This window comes from Calidris pugnax, unplaced genomic scaffold (genome assembly GCF_001431845.1).
Source record: "Calidris pugnax isolate Ruff unplaced genomic scaffold, ASM143184v1 scaffold262, whole genome shotgun sequence".
NCBI lineage: Eukaryota > Metazoa > Chordata > Aves > Charadriiformes > Scolopacidae > Calidris > Calidris pugnax.
This window is the reverse complement of record NW_015091043.1, coordinates 670,134-689,222: the sequence shown is the minus strand read 5'-3', so window position 1 is coordinate 689,222 and position 19,089 is coordinate 670,134. Positions and strand designations below refer to the sequence as shown.

The window sequence follows — 19,089 nt, the reverse complement described above, 5'->3', positions numbered from 1 at the left end:
GGGGGGGGTATGTAGCTCTGACAAATAAAGCCCTGAAGTCATACTTTAAGCACTTTCAACATTTTTCATGTAGTCAGTTTCATTATTGCCACTAAATACTCATGATTACCTCCTACTAGAGTAGCAGAAACCAGAAAACCAGATACCTGTTATTGAAAAAATTCAGATTCTATTTAATTGAACAATTTTTCTACTATTAACAGTAACTCACCAACTATAATGAAAGAAACAGTGAAAATGTAAAACTGCCCTACACATGACCCAAGCACCCTTTCTCCACTTTCCACACATTCTAAGAATTTTATTCTTCCCTTCTCCCTGAAATAAATATGCCAGGTATAAATACCATGAGTTTTCATTAAGCAGCAAGGTCAGGAAGAGGGCAACAATCATTTTGTCTGCTTGACTCACCACAAGCTTTTGCCTAGGAATATGCAAGGGCCCAATAACAAAAAGTACTTCTTAAATTGAGAGTTACTTAATCATTATCTGAATTAAGTAGGAATTTTTATATATATATATATATAAAACTATAATACTGTGTGTTTTTTCTCTATTCTAGAGATGGTTTGCATATGTCTTCACCAACACTAAGGCATACAATTTGGCTACTTGTTAAAATATTTTCCTAAGATGGTGAACTGCTGCTTTCAGTTTTTAGGATGGAGAGTGGGAGAAGGCATACTAGTAGTTTGACTCACTTAATTGCAAAATCTAATCTTTAAAAGATGTTGTAAATACTACTTAAATGTACCAAAAAAATCTATATTTAACAATGTTACCATCTCATATAAATAAGACTCATAAAACATCCTGATCTGATGGATGTAATGCAGAGAGATAATTGAACAGCAACCTAACAATTAATGCAGACTATAATTCAGAAATAACAGAAATTTATTCACACTGACACTGGAGCTGAATTTTCTGATGCAAAATCTTCAAGAGAAATACCATCTCAGGCTCTTCTTCCCACACACTTCCATCCTACTTTCCCACTGTGAGCCAAATGGACAAATTAATTTGATGAAAAAATAATCCATGATCTTCCCTGTAGTAGAATCACAGAGCTGTGCCTGTAAACCTGACGGCATGTTTTCATCATACATTCCAGCTAAATTAATGGTTTATTACTACAAAGGTGAATAAATGGCTCACTACACCATTTCTTACCCCTCTATTCCATGCCATCTTGCTAAAAAGGAAGCAAATTTAATTTGCCAAACAAAAGACAAATTCCCCTGCTAAAAAAACACTTTTTTTTTTTCAAATAAAAAACCCGAGCCTAGTCCCCTCACATAGAGGAGGATCTGTCAGTCAGCGTAGCAGAGAAGAGACTCAAACAAGACTTCACTTTTTCAGCATCATTAGAAGTGCTAAATGTCCTCCATGAAAACATATCCTCATTAGTGACATGGCACGAAGGCCAGAGTAACCAGCAATGCAAAAGGGAGGAATTTTTGTCTGTATTGCTTAGATTCAACAACAAAGAGGTCACAATATACATAATACATTCCATAGTGGACAAACCAAGTAGAGTTATTTGTTAAAAATGAGTTACTAATGTCTATTTTTCTCTGAGCAAGAGATAATCATAGTCAATCTGTAATTGGCTTCTTCCAAAAAGAGCTTCTAAAAAGACTTTAACAATGTAATACTTGCATCATTTACTTGCCTACTTCTAACTATTCTTTAAAGAGACAGACTGCATTTTTATCCACAGGAAAACTAGCACCATTCAACTATAAAATTTAGGTGGAGACAAGACATTGTAGCTTTATGAGGATGTAACCAGAAAAGTTAATACCAAGCCCCAACCTCTCATAGCTTGCCTTCTCTCAATATGTAGATATTATATAATTATATATTATATAATCATTAATAAATTAAAATAATTGCAAGAAAACACTGTCACAAATTTCATAGCAAGCATCATGAATACCAGGTGATCATAGAATCATAGAATCATAGAATTTCCCAGGCCGGAAGGGACCTCCAAGGGTCATCTAGTCCGACCTCCCCGCAGTCAGCAGGGACACCCCCAACTAGACCAGGTTGCCCAGGGCCTCGTCGAGCCTCTCCTTGAATATCTCCAGGGATGGGGCCTCAGATGTTCAGGAGATTCTAATAACTCGCACACAAAATCCCGTTATTACAGCTTTACTCTCCTATCAAGCCTGTCTCTTGAAGCAGTGTATCTACGCTGCATTCTGAATTCATAAGACTTTGCATCTTTTGCAAGTTAAAACAGGTTTACTTGCCAACTCAGGCTTTCACATTAACAGTGCTCAACATTTCCAACTTTAGCATAACTAATTTTGCCAGGCCCAGCTTCCAACATGCCTATACTTTTTCCCGTATTTCATCAACTTTTTATGCATTCATATGTCACTTTAGGCAAAGCTGGTGAGTAATTCCAGAACTGGACTGTCTCTATCAAAAGAAGCAATCCAACAAACAAGAACAAAGTATTGTGGAAAAAAGACCTCCTAATGATAGCTCCATTTGGTTCATGTATGCTCAACAGATCTGAAAGTTACTCTCTTTAACTAAGAAATGTTTAAAAATTGAAGTATTTGGTCAATTTCTTAGTATTCCAGTGCCTACGTAAACTGAAAGTATGAGAATGCACGTATTAGGTCAGTCCAAAAAAAAAAAAAAAAAAACAAAACTGTAAGAAGAGGAGGGCTCTCTTATGAAAACCAGAAACAAATACAGCCAGGGCATCTTTCCAAATATAAAGTGCTACCTACATAGCTCAGAATTGTCAACTAAGGACAGAAGGACAAAAATTGGCCCAAATGGCAAAGAAAACATATTAAGTTCTCTATACAGGCTCTAGAAAGGTAGAATAAGATAATGAAGAAACAGCATATACCAACCCAAAGGATAGAATTATCTCACGTATTAGGTCAGTCCAAAAAAAAAAAAAAAAAAATAACACGTTTCTAACAGGTGGTGCCCAGGAAAGATTTTAAGAAGAAACCAAGTATGTGATAATATTTTCTTAAAATATTCTCCCAGAACCACACAAATATACATGCACACAAACACAACTGAAGTAGAAAAGCCACATGATACATATCTGAAAGCAAGAATAAACATCACAGATATGAACAACGTGTTAAACACTTAAGTAAATGTGCTAATATAGTGTAGCATTCACAGTAATGACTTACACCACACAATGAAAATTAACATCTAAGTAAAGGAAGAAGTATAAATTACACTTGTCTTTAAAATAATTTATCTGTAGACAGGAACAAATAGTTTTAATCATTATTAAAACAAGACATTTTAAAACAACCCATTCTGACTTTAAGGGGACACTAACACAAATAATCAAATAACATGTGCTTACAGCAGAATTCACTGACTTCTAGACGGCCACCCCAAGCCTATTAATGTATGAACCGAGCTCTAAGTAACGGACCTTTATCTTTCTGGGACAAACATTCCTTAAGCACTCCTTATTGTTTTTGACCTTGTGAAATAGACTGCAGGACTAGAAGATACAGGAATACACACAAGGTCAAAAAAATGTTTAGAGCCAAGGCTTTGTCTACTTACACAATATATGAATATTTATCTCATTATTTTCACAAAATGCAATTTCAAGCCTGCAATAATTGTAAGTGACCATTTTAACAAATGCTAAATTGTTTTTCACTGTATGGTATGTGGGAAAATCATGCTTCTTGCCTCCCTAGCATACTAACACAATCTTCAAAATATTTACCAAGAAGGAAACCTTAAAAAGGCAGATAGTATCAGATGAGCTCAGAGCACACTGGTAACAGTTTCAGCTTCATAAAATGCAGATTTCAAAGTTCTATGGTGTCATAGTTTAAGGCACGACAGACTAAATGCATCAATTAGCACACAATAACTGTTTTAATTATTTTCTCTGTGAAAGAGTGGTTATTAATATAAAGAACAAAGTGTGGTGTTCTAAAGAACATTACAGGAAAGTGCTTTTTGCTGTTTCCCCCTTTCTTCCTTGCTGAAAGGAGCACTGTACCAGAGGGTCAGACTTATGGGCCTGCCTCATCACCCTAATTACTCAGGTGATGTCAGCTCAGTGGCAAAGGTATGTTCCACCACTGCTCAGCACCTCAGTGGCACATATTCATCTGACACTAAGTAGTAGGCAGTTACTCACACCTTAACACCTTCTGCAACACTTCCCAGACCTTTATATACAAGACCGTAACAGCCACAGTGAAGATGACAAGTGCTCCCAACTGTGTGACCGTGGGGAGAGTAAGGAGGTAGAACAAACATTCTCCAGTTGGAGTCCAAATGCTAATGTTATCTTAACCGTGTGCTTCAGCTTCAGTGGCCACGCTGTGAGCCACACATTCCTGTGCCAATGTAGCACTTTGATTTCTACCTGCTGGTGAACATCAAGGCACCTTAATGGCTTTGTGATTTGTGTCTTTAATCCCGCTTAGTTTGGGAGGATACTGTTCTGTGAGCCCTTCAAGACACAAGTAGTTCCCACTTACACTCCCACCCCAGGTCTTTGTTGATTGTAGTGATCTGTGCTGCCCGGTCCTTTTGATGGTCATCAATTTATTTTCTGCTGGGCTCTTCCCTTTGAAATACAAGGAAACATGTTGCACCTGTGCCTTGAGTTCTTCCAAATCCCACGTGCTTTTCCCCCACAAGTTAGCCATGCACATTAGCTTTCCTCACCTCTGCCCATTCCTGCTTCTAGGGTGCAAGTCAGAGCCAAAGGGCAACAACAACTGTGCCACTTGCCCTGTAACATTACACCAGTGGTCAGTCTTTTGGCTTGGGCTTCCAAGAACTGATTTGATTGTCCTTCATCTTCATGCATTTCTACCACCTGCTAAATGGGACTCCAAAGAGCACTTTCCATCCTCTCTCACTGCCAACAATGTGACAAGAAACATCTGTGTAGAGAGCATATAGCTTGTCATACTCCAGTTTCTTGAGCAAGCGTAGCACTCCTAGTTCTGACCCTACTCCTGCAGTGACAGGCAGCTGAGACAGCAAAGTTGTGTTCTGACTCATATTCACAGTCCAGTAAATTCCATTATCCCCTGTAACATCACCATCCCCAGCTGACTCGGGGCAGAACCTCCCCTATGGATGTTTATCAAAGCCAGGTCTTCTTGGAAAAGGATGTAGGAGAAATCTTACGCTGGTAGGACTGAAGGTGTGAAGCCTTCCTCAGCTTGCTGTGGTTCAGCAGCTGTCTGTCAGGAAATGACAGGGGCCAGCTCCCCTACAAAGGGCGAGAAGACAGGAGCAGACAGCAGTAACAAGGCCAGCAAAACAGTGTCCTAGCCCATGGTACCCAAGTGAGACAAGTAGGGTAAGTGCAGGGATGGTAGCCAGATTCAACCAAGTCCAGATCCTCCAGCAAGTCCACAGACAAGCTGGGAATTCAAGTAAATATCAAGTCCAGTGATTGCTGTGCAAGTCCAGAGCAACAGGGCACAACCCAGGCCAAGCCACGAGTCAGTGGGTGAGCGTCTCGATCAACAAGGTTCTCGGCCAGCCACAAGGATGGCTGTGATGGAGCTGCAGACAGGCATAGGACATGGCCTGGGCAGCATCTAAAGGCCGGGGCCTGGGTTGAAATAGAGCCCATGAGCAGAAGGTGTGGGTGGAATCTCCAGGCAAGGCTAGTCAGGCTCATTAAAACCTTTTAGTGCACTCAGGGGTTTGACAATGTCCTTTTTGCTGCTTGGATTCACATTCCCAGGTGGCCAACTCCTTGGTCATCCATGACTGTCACTGAACACAGACCCCAGCCACTCTGCCTCCCAGTTATGCAGCTCTAGGCTACTGGCATACACATCCCAGCACTGTAGTAGTCAAGTCAGTTGATTTTCCTCTACTCCTCATTTATTATCAGTCTTTAGATCACTTTTTAAGGGTCATGTGGATTCAGCTTCCCACATCATTAGTGTTTTTCTGTGACTTTTTAACCCTTCTCCCAGTCTAGTAGAATCTGCAGTGAGATTCTCTTCCTGTGGATACCTGGAGAGAAAAAGCTGATCCGCTGCTCAGAGTGCAGCCACACAGCCTTTACTCCTGTTTCTTCAAACGACTCCTTAAGGAACACACCCCACTACTCCCCTTCTTCCCTCCAGGAAGCACACTCCTATAGCACAGATGCCCCAGGCAGCATAAGGGGGATTTGCTACATTTGGTATATACTGGGAACTGCTGAATGACAGAAAACAGGGAAGAGAAAAACTCCACTTGTTACTGTTTTATCTGTTTCAGAATGTTTGTGCTATCTTATATACACTATTAAAACACAGTATCAAGTAGGAATTAGCGTTATCCTACATCCAATATTGACACATCATACTGAGTAGCAGCCAGTGTAATCATAAATATGAGTTCACATGCACTACATGGCTATTAGCACACCTCAGGCAGAAGAACTAGGTACACTTTCTGCCATAGCCCTGGCTCCTCTCCTCCCAGAGGAGTAACCTGGCAGCTGTAAGTGGTCTTGGCATTCAGACAGCACTACTGCTGTACAATCCTCCCCACAAGTCGCAAACCTCCTTCAGATCCTGCCTCTGACACCAGCTTTTTATTAGTATCATGGTTGAAGTCAGGACAGACCAAACACTGGCGTTAATTAATATGTAATAACTGGATTCATGTGAAGGAACGTGACTTTTTTTTGCCTCTGCAAGTGATTATTAATGTAAGCAACACCACAACGTTACAGAAGAGTGGTTCTGCCTACTTCCCCGTTCCTTGCTGAAAGGAGCAGCAGTGTCAGAAGGATTAAGGTGCTGAAGGTGTCTGTTCCAGCCATACAAGCTTGCTCCTAGATGTCCCTGGAGGTTCTCCATGGTCAGGGCTCCCTAGAGACAGAGGAGGGAACTTAGCCCCTTCAGGATGAGATGGATGACATTTATGATGGGAGACCATCTTTCGGATTCTTTGATCTTTACTGATTGGTGGACCTCTGAGCTGTTACTTGTGGATTGGTGTAGTAAGTCACTGAGCAAATATTCATATGTAAATTCAGTTTGGCCTGAATTACACCTTCCAGTTTTTTTCCTCTCACCTGCCTGATTGTGCTTAACCTAACAGAAGTCCCATCTTTAACAATTACGTAGCAACATAAGGGAGATCAAACTGTGGGCATCCAACATCACCCTAATTTCTGAAGTGATGTCAGCTGAGTAGGCCAAGACATATTTGGCTCACAAGCTATGGCTCTTTAACAGGCAATCAAGAGAAACTAAGTAGTACAGATGCTGAAATGCTAGGAAATCTGCATAAGGAAAAAAAATCACTTCTATTTGACTTCTATACAGGTTATTACAAGCAATCAACTACCACAGGGAAGTCTTGTTTTCTCTGAACTACCCTTGTAGATATATTTCAAAGCTGCTTCAATTATTACACAAGAAGTCTTGCAATATTCCTTCATTGCAAGTACAGGTGAATATAAACAAATAATAAAGGGCACGAAAATTCACAAGCATTTCAATAAATTGACACTACTGAGAAGAAATCAACTAAGAATAGTTTTTCCACAATTTCATCATCTAACTAAACTACTAAATAGGAAAAAAAATCTCAACATAAATAGACTATTCCTTTTTATATAAAGGTACTGTCAATTTTCAAAGATTATAAACTATCAATGACTACTCTCCCTTGAGCAGGATTTCTGACAGTTAAAAACCTGCTTAGCATTCTAAATCTATGAACACCCTTTTAAATTGCCTAATATTACAATAAAACACAGTTTTATTACTAAATGCATTAAAATGATAGTTTGTGAAACTAGAGGCCAGAGACACATCCCCAAGAAAGATGCTTCACATCCTTCTCTCCTAATGATGACAACCTGCAATACAACATGGTGAACTCCATGCTGGGCTCAAACACGGAATGGAGGGCTACACGCAGAAACCAAATTCTGCCTCTTTCACCTTCCGTAATAGTGCTTATACATACTAGGAAGTGGGTTTGTTACGTCAAGTTTACCGGTTTACATGGTTATCCCAAGTTAATCCTCCTTCTCTCCTTCTCCTGGAAGTTACCTGGCAGTTGTCTTTACAAATTTAAGTGTGAACTTCACGGCTTTTCACATTCAAGAGTCTACTTCAGCCTTTGCTTATAAGGCCTTCAAATATATGGACGGTTGAATTAATATGAAATGTGGTTAAGCAACATTTTCAATCATGAAAAGCACTATTCCCATTTTTTGTAACATGGAAAATGATAAAAATTGGTAAAAAGCTAAGAAATTATATTCCCTGAGAATTTAGCTTTTCAGTTAAAAATATTTACCTAGATTAAAAGAGCTGACTGTTTTCAGAGAACTGCATAGCTACCCCAGTAAGATGAAAAATATCAAGTAAAACATATTCTGCATGTTAGCTTGAGCTCAAATGAAGAAAGCAGACTACCAACGCAAGGAATTTCATAGCCTCTAATGCTCCTAGACAAAAATCTCTGACATTTTAAATAGAAACTTCAACTCTCAAGGTATTCTAAAGCTGGAAGTATCAAACAGCACATACACCTCTGCTCTGTTATGACACAAATACTGAATTTTCTACCGCTTGAGGTCTGCAAAATTGTGCAAGTGTTGGAGCAGGAGAATAACAGCAGTAGGTTATTCTATAGAACTGTTTTTCCTTTGTTTTCTCTTCTGTAAATAATAATTTACCTTTTACTCTGTACCTTGTGATGAAGGCATGACAGAACCAACCAGGACCACAACTTGGTAAGTGCATCATTACCATTGCTTTTCCTTCCCAATCCTGACAACTACTCATAGAGGCAGGTCAGTATTAAACTTTCACTTCACTTTTGCTGCCTTTAATAGAATGACACATTTTCCTGTTTCCCTCAGACTGTGGACAACTGTCTGAACAAGAAGATGCTTTTTAATGGTGTGAAATACAAAGTAAACCAAGGACACCTTAACTCTCATGAATTTGCTCCTAGTGTAGCAGATAGAATTCAGCAGTGTTCTGCCATTACTGATCTGAAGGACAAGAAAAGAGAAACTATTATCTGCACTTATCATAGAATAGCATCACACAGTCTCAGGGACTGACTTAGGACTCTTTTGCATCACTATTATATAATGTATTTGTGATATATGGCTACACATCTCAAAATGAACAATGTTAAATAACAAGGTGATCTGCAGATCAGTTTTTAATACAGGTTGTTCTCCCTTCCCTGACAGGTTGCATTTATCTAATAAAACAAGTGTATTCCATGCACTTCAACACTTCCATTTTAAGAACAATTTAATAATAAATATGACTTTGCAAAATTTAGTAATTTGCACAAGACTCCAGGAGGGATAGACATATTACCAAAAGCCTTTTCCACATGTCTTATTTACACAACACTGTGTACACTAATTTGGCTCTCAATAAAACTGAACAGATTCACTGGAAAATAACTAATCTGAAGGTCAGAATAATAACTTATTTCTTGCATGTTCCTGTTGCTTCCTTTCCAGTATATTAATATAGCCTATTCTTATTTAAAGCAGCTAAAACATCACTTGTCTAAAAGTTATTTTCTCAAATGTATTGAGGTGCATTCCCATTTAGGGAAAAGAACACCTTTATTATCACAGCAAAACAAAAAAAGTTTCTAATTTGTGCACCAGGAGAACTCTTAAATGAGCATCACTGATATCAAAGACATATGCCTCTCCCTAGACATATTAGGGTGTGTGAATAAGCAAAATAAAACATAAGGTCCAACTGTTGCTTCACTAAGTTTGCACAAATGTGAGTGAGCGAGAGAAGTGAAAATTGCAAATTACATTTCCACGTCAAAGAAGTTTACACTTGAATGAGGACATGGTGTAGAACTGCATTGCTATCTACTGTATCACAGGAGTTCACAGTGGAAGTTGGCATGAGCTAAATGTAGATATTCGTCTAACAGTTTACTCTTCATTTAAACTGAAAAATAATGTGACACTTCACTGACTTTTACGACTACATTAATTTTATTACTAAAGATAAAAAATTTTCAGTAATGCTAAGTCTACATCCAGATGTCCAGACATCTTTATCCTTCCAGCTGTCACATTTAAGACTGACTACTCCAGAATTTAAAATAAGAGACACCATTACCCAGTGTATTAAACCCACAGTTTGACACAGAAAGCCCAAAACAGACATCATGACCAGATTCCACAGGTCAGAACATTGTGACATTATATACTTTGCATTTATGTTAGATATAGGGCGAGAACCTAAGGAAATAATATTTTCCTCTTGAAATTGTATATGTCCCATCAATATGGCAGTCTTTTTTTCAGTGGTGCCCAGGGACAGGACAAGAGGAAATGGGCACAAACTTGAACATAAGAAGTTCCATCTAAACATGAAGAGGAACTTCTTTGCTTTGAGGGTGGCAGAGCACTGGAAGAGACTGCCCGGAAAGGTGGTGGAGTCTCCTTCCCTGGAGATATTTCAAACCCACCTGGACACATTTCCTGTGCAACCTGCTCTGGGTGGACCTGCTCTTGCAGGAGGGTTGGACTAGATGATCTCCAGAGGTCCCTTCCAACCCCACACCATTCTGTGATTCTGTAATACGCAATTTGAAGATGCCAGAAATAATTATAATGAAAGAAATTACAGACTTATGTCAATCATGCCTTTCTAAAGATCCACTATCACAGAGGTTTTTCTCCTCTTCTAACATATGATGTCCAGACTGCTCAACTAAACTGGGTCAGTGGGAGAGGTTGCAGTGGAGCAAGGAGAGCAAAGTAGTAAAATAAACTACCATCAACAAAAGCAACCTTGTGATTATCAAGAGCTGTAAAACTGGTGCGACAAGTTAAGTTTTTAAATGACCATAAAACATGTTATTTCATTTTTAAAGTATGAAATATCTCCACATAGTATGAAGTAAAAACCACCATGGATTCACAGGAAGCTACTAAAAGGATTTGTGTCTCAACTGATCAATCATTCAATTTAAAAGCATAAAACTACTTTTCCTAACTCACAAATTATAAGATCCTTACAAATTGTCTAAAAAAAAAATTAAAACAAAATGCCCACTCTCAACCATCACACTCTAAAGAAACATATTTTGGATTGTCTGCCCATTGAGCAATTTTTAGCTTCACATTTAAAGCTTTTCTCCACAAAAACGAAAGCCAGAAAATTTTTATTTTTTAAAAGGAAGATTCATGTTCTCAAACAATCATATAACTCTAGGACTAAAAGCTCTAAGAGTTGCACACTTGAAGTCAAGTGGTTGGAAAGTAATAAAAGTCTGCATGATGATGTGCATCATATAAATTATTACTTGAATAAGCTCTTGTTCTAATAAATGAAAGATTTGCATCAAGATCAACAATAGAGTATAATACTTCTATTGACAAGCTGAATTTTCAATTACTATTAAATATTTTCTAGGACAGTTGTGTTGTATGCAATAAAAACCCATGATACCCACAGTTCTCCTTTTTGTCTCATCTGTGTTTTTTTCCTTCCCACTTCCTTAGCAATGTTCCTTATCAGTTTCTCACTGCATGACACTTTCTCATGCAAATGGTCTGTGTCTGTTCCTCAGCACAACTCTGCTTCATCTGTTGGAACAATTAGTAGTAAACGAGCCACTATAAGAATCATCCTTTAGATTAAAGCTTCGGTATCAATACACTAATTATATAAATGAGGGCAAAGTCATAATCTCAGACTGTCTGGAGACTCAGCATTAATATACCCCTATTTTTGTTTACATTCTCCTCTGTATCTTTTGTTTAAATGAATGTTCCATCTTTTCAGTATATATGGTCAGACTTTTCCTTCTCCTAATATCACCACTCACACAAAATGAACTTTTCCCTTCAGTTTTACTTCATAATAACACATCCTCTAACAGTCTTAATTTCTTCCAACTCTCAATTGGACACACAAGTCAGTTAGTAAAATAATCATTTCCCCTGATCAAAGTATACTGTGAAGTGATTTAACAGTAACACTAAGATCATTTTATTGTTAAGGGTGACTTCTATAGTTTTAACTCTACCTTTTTGCTCACAAACATACAACCATCTATGGGAGAAACATGATTCTGAGAAGAAAACCTATGAAGCAAATGCAACTCCTGAATTTTATTAACATTTCAATCCACTCATCCTGTTAATATTGTCTGTGTTTTATAAAATACTGGTAACTAAATGAGTTACCACCTTTAAGCAGTCTACAGTTTAAAATTAGATTGCTTTGTTTAAACATCAAGTAGTTAACACTTGTTAGTCTAGAACACAGTTTTAATCTAGGCTTCGAATTGCATGTTTTGAGAACTCTGGATCCTGCTGAGACCTGGCTTTTTCTTGTTGAGTCCCTCTCCCTATCTTTTAAGGTACACACTGAAGTAGCAACTAGTATCATGATAAAGAGCTCCTCCAAAAGAACACACACTAGGCTATGCGTGTCACAAGCATGCAGAAAAAATGTCTTTTGTTTTGTGCTTAAAAAAAAAAAAAAGAACCCCATGGCTCAAAAATAAAACTCACAAAAATAAAAAATTCCCCATGAACCAGAATCTTATTCCTTGATGATTCTACATCAAAGGCAGTATGTATGTTATTACTGTCTAGTTGCCAGTCAGCGACCAACCATTACACAGTAAAAACAAGCAACAGAGAGCAGAGGCAATAGGGGAACACAGAATAAGCTGAATGATCTTTGCATTTACATATTAGTCCTATTAGCATTTATACATATAAATATACACACATACACTTGAGACTTATTTTACGTGATGGTAAGACCAAAATTGCCATTAGCAGTGCCAGTAGCAAGCCAATTTCCCTACAGAAAATATGTTATGGGATCCTGTAGATAAGACTTAGCAATGAGGAGATATTTTTAAGTTACTTTTACATTTTTAAAGTATTTAATTTTACTTTCCTACATTTTTTTCTATTTCAGAAAACAGAGCCATTGTACATACACACGCTCTATTTCAATCAATTGAAAATTGTGCATTAGTGGATAAAGAAGGGTTATACAGAATAAAATGAAATTATATATAGATGCAGCCTTCTTCAGTGACAGACTTATGTGATACATGACAATTAAGACAAATCAGTTTCTGAAGCAAGAGATAGCTGCTTTTAACCTGGGGAAAAAAAAAATCTAAAAATACATAGAATTGTAAACACTAATTTATTTTGTTTATTGGGAAGCGATACCTATACTCATTGATCTTTCCTTTAAACACTACTTTAGCTTACGCATTAAATTGACCTATAAGATTGCACAATATGTGTAGTTCTGCCATCCATACCTTCACTCACACTTTGGAACCACATCCCTATAAATACTTGGTTACCCGGAGAAGAAAGACCAGTGGAAAAAAAATATTATACATAAAAAGACCCAAACAGCTCAAAAGACCCTGCATGTCTCCAGTTTGTACTCAAGTTCTGAAACTGACCGGTTTTATAAGAAAAGCAAAATTTTCTATACATCCACCAAGTTTTATTAGATAGAAACAAGTTCAGTAGCACTGACAGAAACCAAATAAAAAGTGAACAGGTCACCTACTTCTGAGAAATTTCCTCCACAAAAAATCAGGTTTTGCACTACAGCTTCTACCACATCCAAGGACTTAAGACTGTGCACTGAATAACTTTACAAACAAATTGTTACAGATTTCAAAATGCCTGTGTTTTGGGAAAGGACAAGTAACCTAAGGGGGGAAGGAACAGATGCGAAGCTTGAGTAATTTTCCTGGTAACACAAGATCAGAAGAAATAGCTTGTCTATATACATACAGCAAGAAAGACAAATTAGAGAATAAAAGAACAGAATCAGATGAACTAACAAAAAAAACCACTAAGAAAACGAATGAGAACATGAACAACCAAAACCCCCCTAGAAATGGAACCAGAAAGCAAATCCTAATCAAGCCAGGCAAAGGCAGGTAGGAAGAGAAGGCCTAGCGAAACCAAGAGGGATTACATGCAATTTCTAAATTAAACCAAGTCACCTGGCAATATTACATGTCAGTAAAATATTCAGATGTTATATTAATTTAATTTGCAGTGGTCTTTGGGGTCACTGTGGCAACATGTATTTCATGCCAACTGCCAAACAGTATTGTGTTTCTAGCCTAGAAAATACTACAGTCAAAAGGCTGAAGGTATATAACATCATGGAATCACTTAGTTTGGAAAAGACCTTTAAGATTTGGGGGTCTGTTATCTCATGAAGGGTAGTTTCCACACTCAAATACAGCCCTTGAAGTATGTTGTCACTCTGGAAAAGTCCCCAAATGTGCTTTGAATCCTCCCTTGAAAAACATCTATGGCCTTCTCCAAAGTATTGCAGTCTAAGAATTATCTAATAAACAAGAATCAGAAGTTGGAGTGACACTCTTAAACAAATTTCTGCAAGGTGTAACAGATCAGATCTGCGGTGGCTTGCTCTTCATTACAAACTGAAGTTATTTCACTTCCTCCTTATGTGCCACTGCACACGTAGCTATTATGCCACCTAAAGACAAGAAAAAGGGTTACCAGTCCCTAATTTCTCCACCAAGTCTGATCCTAAACCAGCAGACATGATAAGGTTTTATTTCTGCCTAAACCTGAACTGGTTTTGGACCATCCTAATTCCCTCTACTAATGCAACCCAGTTCCCAAGAGATAACAATGTTCTGTTTAAATGGTAAAGCACTCTCCCCAACATACATACACTTGTGCACTTGTGTGAAGTATGCACACTTGCAACGAGTGTAAGTATGCAAAGACTATTTTGATTCCTTTGCTACTGGTATTCGCTGTTGAGAAAGAATGGTCTGTTTGCTCCTTGACTTTACATGCCACTGTAATACACCACGTTTTTTAATGAATAAGAACGGCAGCAAACTAAATTACTCGCAGTACAGTGTGATTACGAAAGTTAATCGCAAAGATAATGGTCAGATTATTGAATCATATGAGTGTTCACTCTATTGGCTTTCACAGGAAATTCAGGGTGTGGTTTCCTGGTCAGTTTAAGCTGATCTAAGGCTGCAGCGAGCAAAGGCAGTCAGTCAGTCATGTCATCCCCCACCCTCGTGTTTTCACGGCTCCCCCTGCAGTGACTAAGGACTGCAAGGCAGCGTGGTACCAGAATAATTTACTATGCAGTTCACACCCGACAACTGCTGCACCACAAGGGAGGAAGAGAAACGTGCTGCCGAGGATGGTGCTGCACTTACAGCAACCGTCAGGAGTTTAAACAACTTTGGCTAACAGGGAAACAGCAAGAACAGGGAAGAGCGGTATCAACAGGAACAGTCACAATATTTTTTTTTCCTTTGCACCTACCCACTCCGCGACAGAGTGTCAAAAATGCTGCCTCTTACTCCAGTGAAAATGTCTCCTCCACAGACCTGAAAAGATAGGGTCTATTATCGCATGCTGAAACGAGACAAGAAAACAAACAAACCACGTCTCTCAAATGTAGTCTTCCATGAAGATTACGCGGCACAAAATGAAATTAAAAGTTCAAATGATATACAATAGTCAACAGCAGAAAAAACGAAAGCAAGAGTGCAATTCTGTGTGACAGTTCATGAATGCAGAAGAAAGAATTAAGAGCTGTACCTTGAAAAAGCAGTTGTAGCCATATTTTTATTATATAACTAACTCATCCTCACATTTTGACACAATATTATGTTTAATCAGGATATCCTTTAAAAGAAAGTCGATCTAAACACACTTGTGCTTATCACTTAATACCTCCAGAGGTGTTTCAGCTAGCTCAGGATTAGTTCAGCAGAAAACTTGATAAATATTCCCTGGTAGGAGGCAGCATACTTAACTGCTTACCTTCCCCCCACAGTGTTCCTAAGCAGATTAATTTTCTTCACTATAGACCAAATCAAATAAATAATAATTTAACAACTGGCAAGGAAACTATGAGATTGATTTATATTTTTCTATTTTCACATTTTTAATTCTGACAAATGTTCCCCATTTCTGATTATATTAGGTATTAATAGTAAACAAGTTTGTTCAGTGAACAGTAAGCTCATAAAGAGGGACAATTTAATTCATACTAAGCCTACCTTAGATATTTTCCACAAGTACATAATTTAAAGTGGGCTAGAAACAGATACTGATGAAGGAACTACAGGAAAAAGTAAGCTATGTAATTCTACTCTATGCAGAATATAAATCAAAAAAAGCCAGAAATCTAAGGATAATAATATGCAAGTGGTTGATGTCTCTTTAAGAGCTTGAACATCATCTACCAGAATTCAGAAGCCTTGTTAAACCTGAAGATTTAATCTGGTATCGGAGTAGCTGAATTTAACTTGCAAATACAAATTCAGCTGTTCTGTTTACTGTCGCTCCTGATTTTTTCCTCTTACTAACCCATAAGGAAGCCACTAACCTCAATTAAAGAAAAATAGACATCTATAGACATACTTGGACTGCCTTCAATAGTCAACAAAAAAACTATAGCTCACATCATTACTAATTTCCTTGAATTTAATCAGTTTAACTGGAATCACATTTTCCTCTAACTGCAATAATCTTAAATAAAGAGCCAATCTCTTTGCCACAAAACAGTGAAAATTTTAAAGCTTTCTAGAGAACCTTCCTGCTCCAAATACTTACCATCACTATAAGTTTTGGATCTAAATTAGCCTCAGTATTCCATAGAAACAAATTAATCCCTTTATTTAATTTCTGTATTAGGGCCAATGAAGTGTAGTTTTACTACTTTTCCTCTTGTTATTTTGAAGGGTGTTTAACAAAAAGTTACAAGCCAGCTTATGAAAAGTTTTAACTTATTTTACTTTAATTTTTCCATGCTATGGCAGTTTTAACCAATCATGGTCTTAACAGCTTGCATTTTCAATGAACAGTTCAGAGATCCTCCAATTGAGCCCAATTCTCAGAAATTACTTAGCATCTTCTAATAAGAAAAAGAACACCTCTAAGCCACTCCCCCAAAAACAGGCCTTCCTGAAGAGTCACAGGGAACATCTAGTAACTCAGAGCATACTGAGCAAACTGGCTGTTACTATCAACCATGTCATTAATGAAACATCCACAAAGGTCTACTTAAGAAAATTTCTTTTAAAAGTTTATTAATCTTTAATGTACTCTTAGTCTTTGCCTTATTCTCTAACAAGCAAGTTTATTATGAAGGTTCTACTTCGTAATGTTAGATTTGTACAGTTTAAGAACTACATACATTTTGCTTACACTATTTCTACTCAGAATAAATGTCAACCTTCAGTTGTCTTTAATATTAGCATTTCAGCACTGTACACCAACAGATGCATCCCCCTTTTCCACTCCTCTCTGAGGAATATACAACTCTCTCAACTGAAATAACAAAACCTTTATGGAAGTTAAAAAACACTTTGCAAAACAAACTCATCAGACAAGTTTAAAGAGAATAGGGAGACCATAGGAACCATACATTCATCTTAAATAGCAATTCCACAACCTCGTAAGCATATTTGACAGATTAAAAGAAGAAAAAAAAGAGGTGCTCACACCAGTGAGAGCTTTCTTAATTTTCATTTGAAATTTTCCAAAAAGTGGTTTCAAAGCAAATGTGAAATAACGCTGATCAAGTAAGCAAAATTACTCATTACATTTTTCAATTAAGTTCTCCAAAAAGATACTTCCTCATGCTATTTGATTTTTGATTAATTAGCATTTATACAAAAGTGTTCTTGTCAACCTGCACCCCTGTCAAAGCATCCACTGCAAGCATTAAAAGATGCCAGGAAAGTTTGGGCTGCACTCCTTTGAGTCAGCAGAAAGAAGTGTGGGGGGGAAACAAACAAAAATACCAACTTACTAACTTCTTATTCAGAATTCATCAATTTCAAGAGTAGCTAAGATTCGACAGGTCACCAGGGTACAGGATGCACTTTAAGTTACTAATATCTATGCCTTTGCATGAATCTAGAAGCACTGTCTTTAGTGATCATTTCCATTTTCATGTATACATACTGTTATGATGAAAAAATTAAAACAGTAATGTACTTTACTGACATTAGGCATAGCTAGCTTCCTGGGACAGTTGAATTTCCCACCACGGTCTAACCTCCCAGGCTTTGGCTTTTGAAATAGCAATAGGCGAAGGAAAAAAATACCAGCAATCACGTTTGTACTTAAAAAGTAGTAAGAGAAGTTGGCAGTAGGCATAATGACCTTGGTTTTACTACTGAGTTTCGAGTTAAGAAACTTTATCAACACTTAGGAAAGAAGTCAGCTTACCTCACACTACCCCAGTGAGAGGAGCACAATACTTAAAGCTTGCTAGAAATAATTTTATCTTCCGAGGACCACATAGACTGTATGAACTCAACATATATTGTATAAAGTCTATCACCGTAACTTACCCACGTACTTAAAGCCTTCGGTGCGGTCTATAAAAACGCATTTAGGATTACATGAATAATCACTCTGATTATTGATTAACCTCGCAGAACAGATGTCAATCAGTTCACTTCCACATCTGCACTTCTACCGGGCACCAGCGACACGGCAGACAGCAGCACCCCCACGGTTTTGGCTTTTGTTGGGGGTTTTTTTGGGGGTGGGGTGGGGAGGGGGTGTTTTTTTTCTCCCTGCTGCAGGCAACCAGCCGCCAGACTTGAGGCAGAAAACTTAAAAAGTTACCACATGAAACTGCAGCCTCCCAAATCCCGTCGCGACGCTCGCTCTATCCTTAAAAAAAAAGAGCAGCGCGCCCGGAGGGCTTTTTTTAAAAGGCGTTAAAATGGGGGTCAGCTCTATGATAGGATTAACGACCGGCCGAGGGGCAGCATCCGAGCGGCGGAGGATGCCCGGAGCCCCGGGGGGTACGGGAGGGAGAGAAGGAAGGAGGGAGGAAGGGAGGGAGGGCAGGAAGGAGGGCAGCCCCGGCCCCGCCGCCGGTAGGGGAAGCAGGGATGGAGGGAGGGCGGGCAGCCCCGGCCCCGGCCCGGCCCCGCCGCATCCCCGCCCGCAGCCCCGCGCCCACCGCAGCACCGGACGGCCGCCCCCCTCATCTCCCCGCCGGCCACTGACAGAAAATAAAAGAAGAGGAGAAAAAAAAAAAA

General features: G+C 38.4%; 1 protein-coding gene across 3 annotated transcripts in view; it reads right to left on the bottom strand.

Moving 5' to 3' along the window:
- PTBP3 (polypyrimidine tract binding protein 3) overlaps positions 1 to 18,414 on the bottom strand; it is a 52,965-nt gene extending 34,551 nt beyond the window's left edge. Inside the window, exons 1-2 of one of the 3 annotated variants that reach the window (XM_014956419.1) lie at positions 18,396 to 18,414; positions 15,341 to 15,405 (exon numbers count right to left, since the gene is read on the bottom strand). The gene's annotated coding sequence lies outside the window, so the exon portion shown is untranslated. Of the gene's footprint in view, positions 1 to 15,340; positions 16,616 to 18,395 lie in introns of those variants that run through there. The other 2 variants (XM_014956418.1, XM_014956420.1) reach the window with 2 other exon arrangements.
- Between the last annotated feature and the right edge of the window lie 675 nt (positions 18,415 to 19,089).